Here is a 19,974-nt window from a genome sequence, read left to right on the forward strand (position 1 = left end):
ATGACCATTTCATTCTCTTTACTTGTGATTGGTCTGTTCATTTTCTATATTTCTTCTTGATTCAGTTTTGGGAGGTTGTGTGAATCTAAGAATTTATCTATTTCTTTTAGGTTATCCACTTTGGTGGTATGTAAGTTGTTCAGTGTATTCTCTTATTGTCCTTTGGATTTCTGTGGTATCTGTTGTAATTTCTCCTCTTTCATTTCTAATTTTATGTCTTTGAGCCTTCTCTCTTTTTTTCTTAGTGAGTCTGGTTAAGGGTCTGTCAATGTTGTTTCAGTCTTCTCAAAGAACCAGCTCTTTGTTTCATTGATCCTTTCTACTGTTGTACTAGTCTCTATTTCATTTATTTCTGCTCTAATTTTTATTATTTCCCTCATTCTGCTGACTTTGGGCTTCATTTATTCTTCATTTTCTGGTTCTATTAGGTGTAGTTTAAGGTTACTTATTTGGTATTTTTCTTGTTTGTTGACCTGTGCTTGTATTGCTATGAATTTCCTTTTTAGAACTGCTTTTGCTGCATCCCATAAGAGTTGTTTTGTTGTCTTTTCATTTTTCTTTGTCTTCAGGTATTTTTTTGTTTTCTCCTTTGATTTGTTCATTGATCCAATGGTTCTTCAGTCTTGTGTTCTTTAGTCTCCAGATATTTGTGACTTCCCTATCTTTTTTCTTGTAGTTGATTTCAAGTGTCATATCATCGTGGTCAGAAAAGAAGCTTGTTATGATTTCAATCTTAAATTTATTCAGGCTTGCCTTGTTTCACAACATATGGTCTATCTTTGAGAAGGTCCCATGTGCACTTAAGAAGAATGTGTATTCTGCTGCTTTGGGAGGGTATGCTCTATGTATATCGATTAAGTTCATCTGATCATATGTTTCATTTAATTCCACTATTGACTTGTTGCCTTTCTCTGCATGATCTATCCATGGATATAAGTGGGGAGTTCAGGTACCCTGCTATTATTGTGTTGCTGTTAATTTCTCCCTGTGTGTCTATTAATAGTTGCTTTATATTCTTTTGTGTTGCTGTGTTAGGTGCATACATCTTTATAAGTTTTATGTCCTCTTGCTGTAAAGTCCCCTTTGTCATTATATACCGACCCTCTTTGTCTCTAATAGTCTTTTTTATCTTGAAGTCTGTTTTGTCTGATATTAGTATGGCTACACATACTTTCTTTTATGTGCCATTTGCTTGGAGTGTTGTCTCCCATCCCTTCATTCTGAGCCTGTTTGTTTTTAGAGCTGAGATGTGTTTCCTGGAGGCAGCATATTGTTGGGTCTTGTTTTCTAATCCACCCCACCACTCTGTGTCTGTTGATTGGAGAATTCAATCGATTTACATTTAGAGTGATTATTGATACATGAGGGCTTAATCCCACCTAATCTATATTTCCATTGTTTCTCTTCCTTTGTGATTCTGACTACCATTTCACTTTGGGGGTTTTCTGTGGAGGTTTTCTCTTTTTTTATGATCTATGGCTGTGTTCTGACTTTTTCTTTGCTGGTTACTGTGAGGTTTGTATGAAGATCTCATAGATGAGATAGTCCATCTTCTGATAGGCTCTTATCTCCATTGGTCTAAGCAGGTTCCATTCCTTTCCTCTTCTCCTTCTGAGTTATTGTTGTCACAAGTTATTCATTTTTGTGTTGTGTGTTTGTGACTAAGTTGAAGTGTTTATAGTTACTTTTGATGCTTTCCTTCCCTTCTTCTTTTAAGTTATAATTAATTATTTGCTACCCTGTTGTGAAACAAAGCTGTAGCTTTCTGATTTTGTCTGTCTATTTATCTTTTTGCTCAAAGCTTTGTATACATTTGCCATCTGTTTATTTCTAGTATGAGGACGTTCTTGATCATTGCTTGTATGGGAGATCTAGTGGTGTTGAACTCCCTCAGACTTTGTTTATTTGGGAAAACTTCTATTTCTTCATTGTATCATAAGGATCATTTCACTGGATAGCGTATTCTTGGCTGATACAGTATTTGTAATATATCATTCCATTCTTTCCTTGCCTGTAAAGTTTCTGCCAAGAAATATGCTGAAAGCCTGATAGGGGTTCCTTTGTAGGTTATTTTCTTCTGTCTTGCTTCCCTTAATATTTTTTCTTTGTCATTGGCTTTTACCAATTTTACTATTATATGCCTTGGAGAAGGTCTTTTAGCATTGATGTTATTAGGCATTCTGTTGGCTTCATGTTCTTGTAAGTCCGGTTCTTCCCAGGTTTTGGAAGTTCTCAGCTATTATTTCTTTGAACAAGCTCTCTGCTCTTTTCTCTCTCTTTTCTCCCTCTGGAATACGTATAATTCTTATGTTGCTTTTATAATTGAGTCATATATTTCTACAAGAATTCCTACCTTTTTAAAAAATTAGAGTTCTCTCTCCTGGTCCACTGTAAGTATTTCTATTTTTCGATCCTCTAAATCACTAATTCTTGCATCCATAATATCAGCTCTATTTTTTAAGGATTCTAGATTATTTTTTATCTTTTTAATTATGTTATTCATATCCAGAATTTCTGCTTGTTTTTTTAAATAGTTTCAGTCTCTTTGATGAAGTGTTCCTTTTCCTCATTAATTTTACTCTTGAATTCATCGAACTGTTTGAACACTCTTGTAATGTGGTGAGTTTCTTTATGAAAGTTATTTTGAATTCTGTCATTTATATTGTAAATTTCTGTGACTACAAGTTTCGTTTCTGGAGATTTGTCATTTCCTTCTGCTCTGAATTGTTACTGTAGTTTCTTATGCTGTTTGATGAACTAAACTTTTGCCTGTGTACTTGTGGTAGTATCAAGACGCAGATTCCACCTGCTACCGCTGTGGGGAAAACATGAGCTGTGTTTCTGATCCCACCCCATATGCTGGAAGTTGCGTGGGTACAGTGGGTGTTCCACTCGCTGGGAAAGCATTCCCACTGGGATCAGAGCTGCCGCCACATGGAGGCACGTACACAGTTGTGAGACCTCAGAACTACTATGGGTATTTGTGCCACCTGTGAAAGCAGATATGTGCTCATATATCTGCTGCTGCTTTTTCTTATGCTCATGCCAGTCTCTGTGTTTGGTGGGTGGGGCTTCTTCATGGGTTCTGAGCATTGGCCAATCATTGGAACTACAGTGACATGGTGCGCTTTCCAACCATCCAGGAAAGCATTCATTTGCAGGTCCATGGCTGCCACCAACCCCTCCCAGATTTGCACCAAGGCGCATTCCTACTTTTGGGGATGCAGTATTTCTATTGGCTCTCACACCAACATGGGAAGTGCTCTGGCGTGTGCACAGTGCTGCCAGGGAAGGGTTGTGATAGGAATGAATTCATAGTACATGCAATGACAAGCATAAATGTCAAAATAATTATGCTGAGTGAAAGAAGCCAGTAAAAAATGAGTACATAGTATAAGATCCCATTTATAAACATTTTTGTCAAATACAGGAAAATCTATAGGGACATATACCAGATCACTCGTTGCCTGGGAATGAGAATGTGTTTGCAAATGGCAGGGAAGGAGGAATTAAAATGAGCATGAGGAAATTTGGGGAAGATAGCATTCATTTTCTTTATTTGTGGTGATGGTTCAATAAGTTATAATCAAAATGTATCAAATTTTTCACTTTAAATATATGCAGTTTTCTGTATGTCGTGACTACCTCAATTAAGCTAGAACATGTAGGGGAAAGAGAGAGAGAGAGAGAGCCGAACGAGGGAAAAGGGAAGGAAAAGAAGGACTGAGGGTGAAAATTAAGTGGACAAAAGGAAGAGGGAGACACAGGAGGCATTGGTTCTCTGTGGCTTTGGCATCTCCTTCCCCTGGAGTCTCCCATACTGGGCAGCTGACTGGACCATTCTGATGTGCTCTCCTCACCTCACAAGTCACTGTCTGCTGACGGAAGAAGGAGAGCAACTATGAGGTCCAGTGACAACGACTGGGCTATTACCTGTCTCATGGTGACCTACGGAAGCTGTGATGACTAGATCTGACTAGATCTGAGGTCCCTTTTGCCCAGCAGGGGTCCAGAGGAGCTTGACTGGAACAGAACGAAACCACACTGGATGGATGCATGTTCTGAGCCTTTCTAGAATTGGCCCCTGACTGGCTCACAGGGGACTAAGCTGAAAGGTTTCACCTTCCTTAAGTCCTGAAAGTGATTGCAACTTCTGTCCTGTGGTGTCACACCAGTTCATCCCTCAGGGACACCAGAATTGGTGAAAGCAGCACAGACGTTGCCATCATGTAAAATCTAATCCCCACTTCAGTGAAAGTCTTCCCTTCTTAGGAAACTTTGGAACATCCCTTCCCTTCACTCTGTGCAGCCATCACACCCCTCTCGATTCCTCCCCCTCTGAAGGCCTGGCAGTATCAGGTTCCTCTTTTCTGCTTCATTCTCTGAAGCTCAGATTCACCAGGACTTCCAGATCAATCTCCCTTGATCGCTCCTCTCCCCACTCATGGGTCCTCCGTAACGGGAAACAGGCCATGACGGGAGGAGTGGGTGAGACATGATTCTGCAGTACCCTTGGACCTTGGGAGCTGAAATGACTAGGTGTCTGGGAAGCCTGAATCCCAGAGAAACACCAAGGCTCTGGGAAGAGAGTGTCTACTCTGGATGTAAAAGTGAATAATACTCGGTCGGAGAAATCTGAGGTAAAAGAAAGAGTATTTTTTCATCTTTCTCTGTACAGAGTCCAACTAGCCTCACAGCAGAGGCTCCCCAACAAGCAGCCCAGAGCATCCCAGGCATGAAGCAGGCTGCACTCTTCTGCAGTGGGTCTGTTGGAACAGATTACATTATCTGTACACACTGTGCAGACGACCACAGCTGAAGATACCCAAGGGCTGAGAATTAAAGTCACAGTCATGGCACTCTCTCAGACTTTTTGTGTATGAGCTTCACATTCTCAATCTGAAGCAGTGATTCTCCGAGAATGTACACTATGAAGATTCTAATGATTAATAATATTAATATATTATTATTATACATTGCATACATTATACATTATATAGTGTACATTATAATTATAAATTAATATATAATCATTATTCTACATTAATATATTATTATATATTAATTATTATAATATCATTATAATGATTGATAATAGTTATCATTATTGAATAATTTCTTCTAAGCAACATGTCTGGAAAGCTCTGCATGTATTATCTCAGTTATAGTCGCAATTTTAGGGATTTATTCCCATTTTAACCTAAAGATGTGGAGGCCCAGAAATATTAAATAACTTGACAAAGAAGGAAAAAAATTACTTCAAAGCTAAATTAAACACCTATTCAAACTTTGTGTCAAAAAAAGAAAGACTTATCTGACCTACAAACAGACTACAAGTTGACCTCCCACAGGCCCGCAGTGAAAGAAGCTGTAAAGAATGTACATCAGGAAGAACAAATGTGAACCCAGGAAAACATAACAGGAGTCATGAGGAAAGGAAAAAACGTCTGTCTAATTTAGTATTAGTTTTAAAACAAGACATGAAAAACACATTTGAACCAAAATTCCAGATGATTACCACATGGAAGAATAGAGAAGAGAAGATTTAGCTAAAAAATAACTCATTTTTTGGGGAAGATATAAATACTAAGATACTCTATTATTGTTTAACACATTGCTCTCAGAAACTGATAAATCTGTGGGACAAAAGTAAGTAATGATAAAGAGGATTTGAAGAGTGCAACATACTCGATCAGGAAAATAGACAAATCCCAACACACTGGCTTATTGAGAGACTTGTGATGCTGAAAACAGTCGTTCTCCTGACAAGAGGATACCACAATGGCATATCAATTTTCATGAATCAAATTTCCATCACATATGAATCTAAAAAAAGGGAAAATCCAGTATTTCATTATATGCAACTGTGATTCAACATGCAACAAATACCAGAAAAATAGAGACCCAGAAGTAGGTGTCTTTTTTGAGAAGACAGATATAACAGCTCTTTCGTGAAATATTATGTTGGAATCTATTGGAATATTACACAAAAAGGACAATCCATTTTGACTAGGTATGTTTTCTCTGTGACTGTGAGGGCAAAACTCTAAAGAATCCCCTGACTGTGATAACTCTTCGTCTTAAAATACAAATAGATAACGCTCAGTAGGTAAAATGAGAGAACAAAATGAGAAGGAAAGATCTCCTTTCTCTCCTCACCTGAAACCCAATCTCCCACCTCAGAAGGATCACTGTCTGTATCTTCTCTGTCATGCAAAGTTGTCAAAGAAAAGGAAATTATTGGTATATATTAAAGTTTCAAGAGCTCAAAGAAAGTAATCATCAGGACCCCTGCAGAGGCATTAATGTAGTGTGAGCTCCATGTCATCTGCGCCGTCGTCTGTTTTCTTCATCGTGTTTGTCGGGATGTCGTCCTTGGCCCCTCACTCTCCCTGCCTCGCTAGCGAGTGTGTCTGCATCAGTGCTACCGCCAGTCTGTCTCTTGCCGTCTGCACTTTCCCTTCATGTTTCCTGATATCTTTCTCAGTCACCAGAAGACGTTTGCAAAGGAGCTGTGGGATGTACAGACCAGCTCCTGGCATCATCTCTGCCGAATCTGAAGACCAGGCAGGGGTGGGCATGGGACTGGAGTTCAGACCACCTGCGAGCTCACCTGGCAGGGATACACCTGTGAAACTAGGTGCAAGATTCAGCAGGGCTTTGGCAAGTTCCAAAGCACTTAACAGTTCTCCTGCACTCTGCAGGCCTGGAGACCTTGCAGTCTCTTCTGCCAGCAGAGTTGTTGGGGCTGCTCCAAGGTTTCCTCCCTTTGCTGGCATCTGAACTGATTGCCAGGATAAGATGTGATTCTAGTAACTGTCCTCTTGAATATGTAACTGGACATCCTCAAAGGGATGGATATGCTCAAACCAGGCTTTGGTTTAGATTGATTTCCACAATCATTTCACTTCCTCTGTGATGATTTGACCATCATACTTCTTCTCCTCTTACCCTATAAAAATAAATTTTGAAAGTGGATCAGAGTTATAAATGAAGCCTACCTTCCCAGGACAATTATGTCAGATGCCTTGTACTTCTACCCTCCCTCTCTCCCTGTGGGGGTTAATCTGACCTTTGTCCTGGGACATCATCAAAGAGATTTGGGTCAAGAAAGGAAACTACGAGGTCAAAACTCAGGACTACAGCAGGTCATTTCTTCTCCCCCATGTTGTTAGACATTTATGTGTATGACTTCATTCTCTTTTTGTCCTTGTCTCTCTCAACAACAAATTCCTTGGTGCTCCCTGTCAGGACACACAGTCCCCTGTCTTTTTCTAAATCCCAAATCATACCATTCTTCTATACTATATGACTATTCATTTGATTAACCCATTGACCAGTTGGTGTTCATAGCTCCCTTAGAGCTTAAATCAGTAGTGAAATTATCATCCACCCCACTCCTAGTGACTCCTATTTGACAATTGTGAACATTAAATCTCAATGCAGAGAATGTATGTCTGAAAAAACTCGACTTACAAATGGAGATTGTACTGTAAGTGGGAAGTACACACTGGATTTATGAAACACAGAAACAAAATGTAAACTCTCTCATTATTAAGTTTTGTATAGACTGCACCCACATTGATAATATCTTGGCTATAGTGGGTTAAAATATACTATTAAAGTTAGTGTCTCCTGTTTGTTTTCATTTTTTAAAATCTGGCTACTAAAATATATTTAAATTCGATAATATAGAGTGCTTAATGCTACTATTGGACAGTGCTGGTGAAGCCATCAGTGAAAAGCAAGTCCAGAGAAAGTGATTAGGGATATTTTTTCCCTAGAAAAGGAGTCTACAGTGGCCCACACTGCCAGATGCAGCAAAAAGTCTCATACACCCCCACACACACACGTGCACACACACACACTGACAGAATGAAACAAACCTCTTCCTAGATTCCCACCACTTCTCACACGGTATGAGGTTGCACTCTTACTTAATCCTAAGTGGACTAATCTCAAGAAAGAAGGCAGAAGTGTAGGTAAATTACCAGTTAGGAAGATCTAAAACCAGAGACTAAAGCTCCAGATATGTGGTGAATTTCCTGTCCTGCCTTCTGTTATTAATTCAATATGTTAGGGAGAGTTTTCCAAGGAGGCTTTTTTTAAAACTCACTTTTTCTTTACTATGTAAAAATAGACAGGCTATGTAAAGAATAATTACTCTAGCCAATCAATGAAAAGGAGATGATAGAACACGAATACCCTTATTATAAGTCACTACTGGATTAGAGAGTCAGGGAACAGCTGACATTGGGTTAATTTGGCCTTAATTAGGCTGATTCTGATTTCATGATCGTCATATTGATTGTATTATGCTAGAACTTATGAAACATCCCAGCCCCCCTACTATTTAACCACCAAGGCCCACCAACCAGACCAGTCCTTGCTGACACATCCCCTGCCTCCAACCCTTCTGACAACACCTGGAGGATTTTCCCCAAATCCCACACTGTCCCTGCACTCTTTTACCTGCCCCAGGGCCAGGGAATCATTTTCTCCAAGGCTCAGGCTCTGTGTGTGCCCAGCTCTGTGGCTGGCACTTCTCCCTCTAGTGAAGACAAAGATCACAGCGCAGACCCTGTGAGCTTCAGCATTTGGAAAAAGACTGGGGTTTGCTGACAGAAAAGAACCTTTAGTGGACACGGTTACCAGGGTCCAAGAAGCCCCAGTGATTCCTCCAGGGAACATGATGCAGGACAGAGCAGGAATGTCTGTGTGTGGTTCGGCTTGGGTATGCCTGTAGGGTGATATAAGTGACATTGGTAATGCTTTTGCCAATGTTGTTCACTCATTTATTCATCGTATGTCATGGAGTGCTTTCTACATACGTCCAGGCAACAGTCTCACCCTCTGGGGCTCACAGGCAGTGTCAGAAGAATTTCTAAATTATATTTCTAATATATAGGTACACCACTGGTAATACACTAGGTGTTCCAAGCATTTTTCAAATATTAACTCCTTTAATACTCTCCATAAACCTACAAAGTAGGTATGCTGATCATTATTGCCAACTGTCAGATGAAGAAACTGAGGCACCAATCAGGTAAATAACTCAGTAAATACAAATATCTAATAAGGGATTGAGCTGCAATTTGGACATGAGGAGTTAGCTCCATAACTTGTGTTCCTAACCATGACATTTACTCTCTAAAGACTTCACATCATGAAAAAATTTGAGCAGTTATCCATTTTCTTGTTGCATTGAGTAGCCACACTATTCTATCTGTCTGAAAAATAGAGTACATGCGTAGAAACTACTGCACATACACGCTTAAATTACATCTACCTGTGTCTCCAGTCCCTGAAAATTAATACAGAGAACATTTCAGAATGTTTCTTGCCCAGGTTGGGAGGACTCTGAGGAAATCTCAGTGTTGCTATAAGAAGCTGAGGACAGGCTGGGAGTGGATCTCAGGGGAAAGGTGTCCTCAGGAGTCACCACTGAATGACAACATTGATGGGAGGGTCTCAGCAGTGACTGAATTCAGGATCTGGTGGTGTTTTAACCTGGTGCTTATCTTCTGGCTGTGGGTTTATGGTGATGCAGCACAGGGAGTGGGGATGGTTCACTGTGTTCTTGGGGAAACCAGACCCATGTAAGAGAGGGAATGACGGTTTCCTTAAACAATGGACTCGTGGTGGGAAAAATTTGGCCTGGAAGAGACAGTCGTGTCCTTGGTATAACCAGAAGGAGTCGCCTCTGCTTCAGCCAAAGCAGACAGCCCTTCCTCATGCACTCATTTTATCTCAATGGGAGGAAGGAGGAGGAAATCATATAATGCTCTTCTAGATGTGAGATCTGTGATGGTAGAGACTGTGCTAGGAGGTTCTGAAAGGCTGCCCTGAGGCATTTCAGACCTTTGCTGTGACCAGAATGACAAGTGTAAGCACCCCTGCTTATGTCTGGGAAGAGTTAGTGTGTCAAGGAGAAGGCTCCCTGGTGCAGAGACTCACAGGAAAAAGCGAATTTGACCAGAGAAGGTCAGAAATGTGGCTTGTGTGACTGGAGGGAGCCTGAGAAGAGAGAGGAGTGGAGAGAGGAGGGTGATCAGGCTGGATCCTGGGACATGGTAGACTGTTACTTTCTATTCCTCTGTGACAACTTTACTCCAAAACCTGCCACCTATAAAGTACAAATATTTAACATCTCACAATTTCTTTTAGCCAAGCATCAGACATGGCTTAGCTGGGTGCCTCTGCCTCAAAGTCTCTGTGAAGAAGGGGCTGTGGTCTCAACAGGGTTCCAATGGGGGAGGATTCCCACCCAAGATCACTCACATGGGTTTTGTCAGGATCCATTTGGACTGAGAGTCTGAGCTCCTGTCTGTCTGTTGGCTGGACACTCCCTCAGTTCTCTCCCATGGAGCCTCTACATAGTGCAACTGAAAACATCAGCACTTGCTCTTGCAGTTCTGGTAATTTGATAGAGAGCAAGAGCGAGAGTGAGAGCAAGAGTGAGAGTAAGAGCAAGTGAGAGAGAGAGAGAGAGAGATGGAAACAGTAGGAGGGAGGTAAGTATGGAACATAAGTAAACCAGTAATTGGGAAGTGACAGACGTTTTGTAATTAAAACTTGGAAATGATATCCCGTAACCTTGGCTGTGTTCTGTTGTTCAGAAGTCAGATACTGACCACTTAGTGGTGACATAAGTATGTGTACTCAAGGAGGCAGGGAGCAATGGGACCATTGTGGAGGATCCCACCACATAGGCCAACATGCGGCTCTTGGGACTCATTCTGAGTAAAACACGGGATCGTGGAAGGCTTAATGCCAGTGGATCACAATGTCTGAATTTCCTCTAATTTCAACCCCTTGAGGATGCAGACCTGAAAATGAGGCTCAGAGCAGCAGTCACTTACCAAAGTTCACAAATCTGGGACCTAGAGAAGTTCTGACTGGTATTCTATGTGATGTCCTACTCTTTGTACTTCCTCCATCTCTAAGTGTGTTCATTAGACACATGTGACACCAGCTCACAGGCGTTGTATGTATTATTACATATACACCTGAAGAGGTCTCTAGGGAGCTGCTTTTAGCCCAACCCTCATTGTGCAGCTTGGGAGACTGGGGAGATCTTGAGAGGCACAACAGCTTTCCCAGGACACAGAACTGGTAGGAAAAAAGAGGTCTGACCTCAGCTGTGTCTCCTCAATGCTGGGCCCTGGATCCACTCCCAAGGATCTGTGGGGACGGTGGTGATGGGTATGTGTCTACAGTGATAGAGATGACACGGGCAAGGAGGGAGAGCAGCCAACAGCCTAGTGGGGGGGGTTGGGTGGCTCTCATTGAAGGAAAGGGCTAAGTAATAGAAGCTTGAAGAAGTGACCTCACTTTCTTGGTGACAGCGCCCAACAGAACTTAGAACTCTGGTTACCAGGCACCCACATTGTAATCACAGCCTCTTGTCCAGTTCATTTGAGTGGAGACACTAGACATAGCAGGATGTTCTCGTGTTGTCCCGTGACTTTCCAAGGCTCTGGCCCCCAGAAAGCCCATAATGAGAGCATGTTAAGTCGCTTTAGACATTGTCTCAGCCCTCACCTCGAATGTGTGTGGCCTTTTGGCAGGAGGAACCATCAGGTAACAGTGTAGGCCAGGGCAGGACACTCTAGGTCAGGCCAGAACTGTGATCCCAAAAGGACAGCCTCACACCCCTTGACCCTCATTGTGTGTGTGGGGGGGAAGGTGGAGTGAGGGAAGCTGGGGATGAGGAGGGTCCAGCCTGAGCAGGAGCAGGAAGCCTGATGGTGGGACTCAGCAGTGTGTCATGTTCATGCTCAAGATCTTGGCTGCAGGAGAGGAAGGTGAGTGCTCGGGACCATGCTCCTCTATCCGCATGTGAATGCTGGGTCCTAAAGTTGTCCTCACATTCCTTCCCTGGTGGAGTGTATGCAGATGGCCCTCTGTGCCTGATCTGTGGTGGGTTTTCCCACTGTGGCAAAGTCCAGGCAGGCACCTGATCCCTACTGGCCTGACTGCTGCACACTGTCACTGCAGAGCTGCACCCAGGAGATGGTCAAGGAGCTGGTGGATGCTTTCCAGTTTTCCATCTCCCTGGAGTGGACACAGGTGCACCAGTCCATCAATGACCAGGGCTGGTCTGAGGTGAGTGTGGGTGCAGAGGGGTCATCACACCCAGGAACCTGAGATGATCAAGGCAGTACTAGAACCCAGACTCAAATATGAGATTCCCCTGGGACCCGCTGCCCCAGAATTTTCTCACTACAGTGCCCCGAAGTCCCACTCCCAAAGGAATCTGGGCCTCCACTCCTCCCCACAAGCTACACAGGAGGGTAGAAAGTCACCTCAGTCCTCCTGGTGGTTCATCATGATGTCACTGACTATATGTTCCTCCTCCTCTCCCTCCGTGTCAGGATGAGTCCACTGTGAATTTAAATGAAGACTGCAGGATGCGTGGCTTCCAGGCAGGCATGATGGAGAGGGTGACCTAGTCCATTGCACCAGCTTTCATGAGTAGGGACATCTAGAGTTTCACCACCTTCATGATCAACTACTCAGCCTCAGACACATCCCACCGGGTCCTGGACCAGCTGTTTACTAGGTGAGTAGCCACTCCCTCCTCAGCACAGTGGTGACTCTGTACTCTGCCAGCTGTGTACCTTGGGCAAATCCCCGCATCTCTCTGAGCCTCAGTTTGCTCTTCTGAAAAGTGGGGGGGGGGATAAATTTCATGGTGATCTTGTAGGGAATCATGGGATCAGCCATGGCAGGTGCTCACCTGGTGCCTGGATCTGCAGAGAGTGCTGTGGACATGCTGTGGTTGGTCCCCAGCAGCCCCGAGCTTGGTTGGTCCCTCAGACCTGGCCAGGGGCAGCTCATCCCCTGGTGCCCTCTGCTGGAGCCTCCAAAGGCAGACTCTGCGCCAGCCCCACCCCACTATCCACTGCCACCACCATTGTCCTCTCTTGGGAGGCCTGGGAAGGACAAGGACCTGGGTGTGGGAGGCCGCCAGATCTCAGGTCTGACACACCGCTTGCCAGGCTGCTTCCTCCTTTGACGGGGGCCCAGCACACACCCCAGGAGACTTGGCAGCCATACCCAGGGCTATGTCCTCCAGAGTTCGTCCCCTTGGAAGGGGCCTGGTCCAGGTGCCAGGTTCGGCTGTTTGGCCAGCCTCCTTTGGAGAAAGCAGGCAAGCCGAGCCACACTTTCAATGGCCATGGACGTGACACCTGCGACCTCAGGCTGAGGGCCTCACCCGTGCCCTCCATGGTGGATTTCTCCCCGGAGCCGTGGTCTAGGAACCAGGAAGGCCAGGCCTTCCCAACTCCAGGGAGGGTGCTGGGACCTGTCGCCAGAAGGGTTTGCCCAGTTTGGCCCTGGCTACATAGCCCTGTGCTGCCATCTGCCTGTCTTGGCCCTTCTGAATCCACAGGGCCTTTCCTACACCTGGTCTGGCTGCAGTCGCAAAGTGCAGGCATGGGGTGAGGTCATGGCTTTGTCTTTCCAGGAATAAATGAGCCCCTGGACAAAGCAGCTGGTCCAAGCAGATCCTTGAGGTTGAAGCCCAGTACACCTGTGGCCATCAGGGCCAGAGCAATGCTTCCAAGGAAGGGAAGCGGCCTTCAAGCTGAGTGGGAGTGGGGGAGGGGAGGGAGCCAGTCAGAACTTGGCGGGAGGGCGGGGTCTTCATTGAGGACCCCCGAGGCCAGCCCTAGGCCCAGGAGTCGCGCATGCACACTTGGCCTGTGCGGGGGTTTGGGGGGTTGAACCCAAGCCCACAGGGCTACCGAAGCGTCCAGAGAAAGAAGGCTCTATGGGGGAGGTAGGGCGAGGTGGTCATGGCACGCCACCTTCCTCCTCTCAGGTCCCAGAGGGAGAGAGAGAGCGAGAGAGAGAGAGAGAGAGGAAGAGACAGAGAGAAAAAGAGAGAGAGGGAGAGAGGGAGAGAGAGAGAGATCCATGACGTCTGAGTCGCTGCCTCCACCACTAGCTGGTGCCAACTCACATGCCATCCCACTTGCACCAACCACCCCCACGCCCACCCCAGGTCCAGCCCCACCACAGAGAGGCCGGTTCCTGGTCACCTCCATGCCTTTTCTTCTGGACCTGACCCCAGTACATGGGCAATGGGCCGGACAATCCTTTACATGTCTCTCTGCATGACAATCATCTTGATCTCCTCTCCCATCCCACAGGCCCACCCACGACATCCACCTTTGTCATTAGCTCAGGAGAGGATGCAAGATGAGAATCTCTGCCATTGTGGCAAGAGACTCAGTTTCCCAGTTTTCTCCCATGGACACATGTTCTTCACCTGGGTCTGATTTTCTCCAGCCAACCTGTCTTGTTAAGGATTTGACCAGCCCTAAGAACCTGCAGGGAAAGGACGGAGGGGAATTCTTGCTCTGCCCCTGGCAGCCCCGAGCTGGGTCGGTCCCTCAGACTGGGCCAGCAGCAACCCATCCCCCGGCGCCCTCTCCTGGAGCATCCAAGGGCAGGCTCGGCACCAGCCCCACCCCTGTCGCCACTGCCATGACTATCGTCCTCCCTCGGGAGGCCTGGACAGGACAGGGTCCCAGGTCTGGGAGGCCGCCAGATCTCAGGTCAGGCACACCGTTTGCCAGGCTGCTTCTTCCTCTGTCTGGGGCCCAGCACAGGCCCCAGGAGACTTGGCAGCCGTCCCCAGTGCTATGTCCTCCAGAACTCGTCACCTTGGAAGGGGCCTGGCCCAGGTTCCAGGTTCGGCTGGTTGGCCAGCCTCCTTGGGAGAAAGCAGGCAAGCCGAGCCAGGCTTGGAGTGGCCTTGGACGTGACACCTGCGACCTCAGGCAGAGGACCTCACATGTGCCCTCCATTGTGGATTTCTCCCCGGAGCTGTGGCCTGGACACCAGGAAGGCCAGGGCTTCCCAACTCCAGGGAGGAGGCTGGGAATTGTCGCCGGAAAAGCTCACCCAGTTTGCCCCTGGCTCCCTAGAGCTGCGGTGCCATCTGCCTGTCTCAGCCCTTCTGACTCCACAGAACCTTTCCTACACATGGCCTGGCTGCAGTCGCAAAGTGCAGGCGTGGGATGAGGCCATGGCTTTGTCTTGCCAGGAAGAAATGAGCCCCTGGACGATGCAGCTGGCCCAGGCAGAGCCTTGAGCTTGAAGCACAGTATGCCTGTTGCCATCAGGCACAGAGCAATGCTTCCAAGGAAGGGAAGCGGTCTTCCAGGTGAGTGGGAGTCGGGGAGAGGAGGGAGACAACAGCTGAAGCCAAGTACAGAAGAGCAGCGATGGAACAGCTGCAGCGGGGTGGCACCAGGGGTCCGCCCCCACCAGTCAGAGCATGGCGGCTGGGTGGTGTCTTCACTGAGGACCCACGCGGCAAGCCCTAGGCCCCAGCAGTCGCGCATGCCCCCTTGGCCTGTGCGGGGGTGTGGCGGCCTGAACCCAAGCTCTCAGGGGTCCCGGAGCTGCCAGAGAAAGAAGGGCCCATGGGGGAGGTAGATGAGGAGGGCAGGGCGCACGACCTTCCTTTCCTCAGGTCCCCAAGGGGGAGAGAGAGAGGGAGAGAGTGAGAGATCCATGACCTCTGAGTCGCTGCCTCCACCACTGGCTGGTGCCTACTCACAAGCCATCCCATTACACCCACCACCCCCACGACTGCCCAGACGTCATCCTCACCACAGAGAGGCCAGTTGCTGGACACCTCCATGCCTTCCCTTCCGTTCCTGACCCCAGTGCAGGGGAAACTGTTGAGACAAGCCTTTACATGTCCCTCTCCATGACAATCGTCTCCCTCCCCTCTCCCATCCCACTGGCCCACCCATGACATCCACTTTTGTCATTAGCTCAGGAGAGGATGCAAGATGAGAATCTCTGCCATTGTGTGGAGAAACTCAGTTTCCTGCGTTTCTCCCATGGACACATGTTCTTCAGCTAGGTCTGATTTTCACCAGCGAACCTGTCTTGTTAATGATTTGGCCAGCCATGAGAACCTGAAGGGAAATGGCGGAGGGGGATTCTCTCTCTGCCCCCAACAGCCCCTATCTGGGTTGGTCCCTCAGACCTGGCCTGGGACAGCCCATCCCCCGGTGCCCTCTCCCGGGGCATCCAAGTGCAGGCTCAGCACACGCCCCACCCCTCTCGCCACTGCCAAGACCATCGTCCTCCCTTTGGATTCCTGGGCAGGACAGGGACCTGGGTGTGGGAGGCCACCTGATTGCTGGTCTGGCACACCACTTCCCGGGCTGCTTCCTCCTCTGACGGGGCCCAGCACACGCCCCAGGAAACTTGGCAGACGTCCCCAGGGCTATAACCTCCAGAATTTGTCCCCTCGGAAGGGGCCTGGCCCAGGTGCCAGGTTCAGCTGTTTGGCCAGACTGCTTTGGAGAAAGCAGGCAAGCCGAGCCAGGCATGCAGTGGCCCTGGGCATGACACCGGAGACGTCAGGCAGAGGACCTCATGGGTGTCCTCCATCTCGGATTTCTCCCCAGAACCATGGCCTGGGCACTAGGAAGGCCAGGCCTTCCCGACGCCAGAGATGAGGCTGGGAACTGTCCCCGGAAGGGCTTGCCCAGTGTGGCAAAGGCTCCCAAACGCCTATGGGCTGCTGGTGCCGCACTTCCTTCTTTGCCATATGCCTGTCTCAGCCCTTTTGTCTCCACAGAGCCTTTCCTCCACCTGGCTGCAGTCGCCAAGTCTAGGCGTGGGGTGAGGCCACGGCTTTGTCTTTCCAGAATGAAATGAGCCCCGGGACAAAGCAACTGGCCTAGGAAGAACCTTGAGCTCGTACCTCAGTCTGACTGTGGCCACCCTGGGCAGATCCACCCTTCCAAGGAAGACATGTAGCCTGCGATCTCTGAGGAATTGGGAGAGGTGAGGGAGACATTAACTGCAGCCAAGTCAAGAAGGGCAGGGTTCCTTCAGCTGCAGCTGGTAGTCACCGAGGGATGCCCCAGCCAGTCAGATCCTGGCGGTAGGATGGGGCCTTCACTGAGGACCTCCGAGGCCAGCCCTAGACCCGGGTGGCCAAGCATGCACCCTTGGCCTGAGGGTCTTGAATCCAAGCCTGCATGGTTCCGAGAGCTGCCAGAGAAAGAAGGGACCATGGGATATGTAGGCGAGGTGGGTAGGGCGCCCCACCTTTCTCCCCTCAGGTCTCTGAGGGAGAGAAGAGAGAGAGACACAGAAATATTGAGAGAGAGAGAAAGAGAGATCCCTGACCTCTGAATCGCTGCCTCCACCACTGGTACCAACTCTCACGCCATCTCACTTTCACCTACCACCCCCACGCCCGCCCCAGGGCCAGCGCCACCACAGAGAGGCGGGTTGCTGGTCACCTCCGTGCTGTCCCTTCTGGACCTGACCCCGGTGCGGGGGAAGCGGTTCCTACAAGTCATTACATGTCCCTCTGCATGACAATTTTCTTCTTCCAGTCTTGACTTCCACATGTCCTCCCCCAACATCCTCCTTTCTCATAAGCTCAGGAGAGGATGCAAGATGAGAATCTCTGCCTTTGTGTGGAGAGACTCATTTTCCTGGGTTTCTGCCATGCACTCATATTCTTCAGTTCTGTATGATTTTCTCTTGTGAACCTCTCTTGTTAACGGTTTGGCAAGCTATAAGAAACTTAAGGGAAAGGGCGGAGTGGGATTCTCTCTCTGCCCCCGACTGCCTCCAGCTGGATCGGTCCCTCAGACCTCTCCAGGGGCAGCCCATCCCCAGGCACCCTCTCCCGGGACATCCTGGGGCAGGCTAGCCGGCAACCCCACCCCACTCGCCCCTGCCACGACCCTCGTCCTCCCTGATGAGGCCTGGGCAGGACAGGGACCCGGGTGTGAGAGGTCTCCTGATCTCACCTCTGGCACACCTGTTGCCAGGCTGATTTCTCCTCTGACGGGGCCCAGCACATGCCCCATCAGACTTGGCGGCCATCCCCAGGGCTATGTCCTCTTGACCTTGTCCCCTCTGGAAGTGGCCTGGCCCAGGTAGGATGTTTGGCTGGTTGTCCCGCCTCCTTTGGAGAAAGCAGGTGAGCCGATCCAGCCATCCTGTCACCCTCTGCCTGGCACATCTGCACTCAAACAGAAGGCGTCACACATGTCCTTCGTCATGCTTTTCTCCCCAAAGCCATTTCCTAGGGTACTCTTAGTGTTACGTTAGTGTTATGTTTGGTTTCCGGTTACTGTCAGTTTTAGGGTTTGGTTTAGTTTTCGGGTTAGTGTTAGGTTTATATTTAGGTATATGTTTCTGGTTAGGGTTAGGTTTATGGTTCTGATTAGGGATAGGTTCATGATTTGCGTTAATGGTATGTTTGAGTTTAGGTTAGTGTTAAGGTTAGGGTTGAGGTTAGTGTTATGGTTGATTGCCAGGTTTGGGTTAGATTTCAGGTTATGTTTAGGGTTCAGTTAGCATAGGGTTATCATCTGGTTAGTGTAAGTGTTAGGGTTTCTGTTACTATTGGGGTTAGGGTTACGGTTAGCATTAGGGTTGTGGTTCTGTTTAGTGTTAGGGTTTGGGTTTGGTACAGATTTGTTTTACGTGTAGGATTAGTTTTAGAGTTTAGGATTAAGCTTAGGGTTAGGGTCAGTGGTCAGGTTCAGTTTAGCGTTGGGGTTAGTGTTAGGGTTCAAGTTAGATTTAGGGTTAGGGTTAGGTCTAGTGTTAGTGTTAGTTTTCGGGTTAATGTTAGGGTCATGGCTTGGTTTTGATATCAGTTTAGGCTTAAGGTTGTGGTAAGGTTAGGGTGCGGGTTCGGGTTCGGGTTCTTGTTAGGGTTAGGATTCAGGTTAGCGTTCAGGTTAGTGTTAGGATTTGGGTTAGGCTGAGGTTAGGGTTAATATTCGGATTAGGGTTATTATTAGGTTTCAGGTTCGAAAAATGCTGAGTTTTAGCTTTACGTTTCTTGTTAGGGTTAGAGTTAGGGTTAGGGCTAGGGTTAGGGTTGGGTTTGGGTTATGTTTAGGGTTAGGTTTACGTTTTGATTTCCGATTAGGGTTATGGTTAGCATTAGGATTCGATATAGGTCTAGGGTTAGAGTTAGATTTAGGGTTAGCGTTGGGTTTGGATTAGGGTTAAGGTTAGCATTAGGGTTAGAAATATGTTTAGAGTTCAGGTTATGGTTAGGCTTAGCAATAGGGTTTGGGTTAGGGTAATGTTTAGTTTTAGTGTTAGGGCTAGTGTTTGAGTCAGGGTTAGGCTTATGCTTCAGGTTCGTGTTCTGGTTAGGGTTAGGGTTAGAGTCGGGCTAAGATTAGGTTTACTGTTAGGGTTACAGTTCAGGCTAAGATTTCTGATATGGTCACGGTTAATTTTCATGCTAAGTTTAGGGTTAGGTTTAAGGTCAGGGTTGTTTTTGGGTTAAGGTTATGGCTAGGGTTCGAGTTCATTATCTGGTTAGGGTTAGGGTTATGTTCTGCTTTGTTGGGACGGTTAGGATTAGGGTTACTGTTAAGGTTATGTTAAGGTTTAGGGTGAGGTTAGTGTTTGGATTAGGATTAGAGTTAATGTTTTGGTTCTTGATGGTGTTAGTGTCAGGGTCGGCTTCGGCTTTGTGTTTGTGTTAGTTTTATGGTTTGGGTTAGAGTCTGGGCTAAGTTTGGGGTTCAGGTTATTGTTAGAGTTCGGGTTAGCTTTAGGCTTAGGGTTAGGGCTGGGGTTTGGGTTAGTTTTGGATAAGGGATAGGATTGGGTTCAGGTTGGGTTTGGGTTCGAGTTAGGGTTAGGTTTAGGATTCAGATTCGGGATATGGTTAGGGTTATTTTTTGTGTTAGACTTAGCGTTATGGTTACGGTTAGTGTTTGGGTTAGGGTTATTGTTAGGGTTAGGGTTAGATTTTGGCTTAGAGTTCAAGTTAGGTTATGTTTTGGTTCGGGTTAGGGTTAGGGTTAGCGTTAGTTTTAGTGTTAGGGTTAGTGTTTGGTTTAGGGTTATAGTTAGTGTTTGGTGTCAGTATCACGTTAGGTTTAGTCTTAGGGTTCGTGTTAGCGTTTGCGTGTTAGGGTTTGGATTCGGGTTCAGGTT

General features: G+C 47.1%; 1 pseudogene; it reads right to left on the reverse strand.

Annotated features, from left to right (window-relative positions):
• Window positions 1-2,809: 2,809 nt before the first annotated feature.
• On the reverse strand, window positions 2,810-6,931 carry LOC131403816 (methyl-CpG-binding domain protein 3-like 1; annotated as a pseudogene).
• Window positions 6,932-19,974: the final 13,043 nt, after the last annotated feature.

This window comes from Diceros bicornis, unplaced genomic scaffold (assembly GCF_020826845.1).
Source record: "Diceros bicornis minor isolate mBicDic1 unplaced genomic scaffold, mDicBic1.mat.cur scaffold_90_ctg1, whole genome shotgun sequence".
Classification (NCBI taxonomy): domain Eukaryota; kingdom Metazoa; phylum Chordata; class Mammalia; order Perissodactyla; family Rhinocerotidae; genus Diceros; species Diceros bicornis.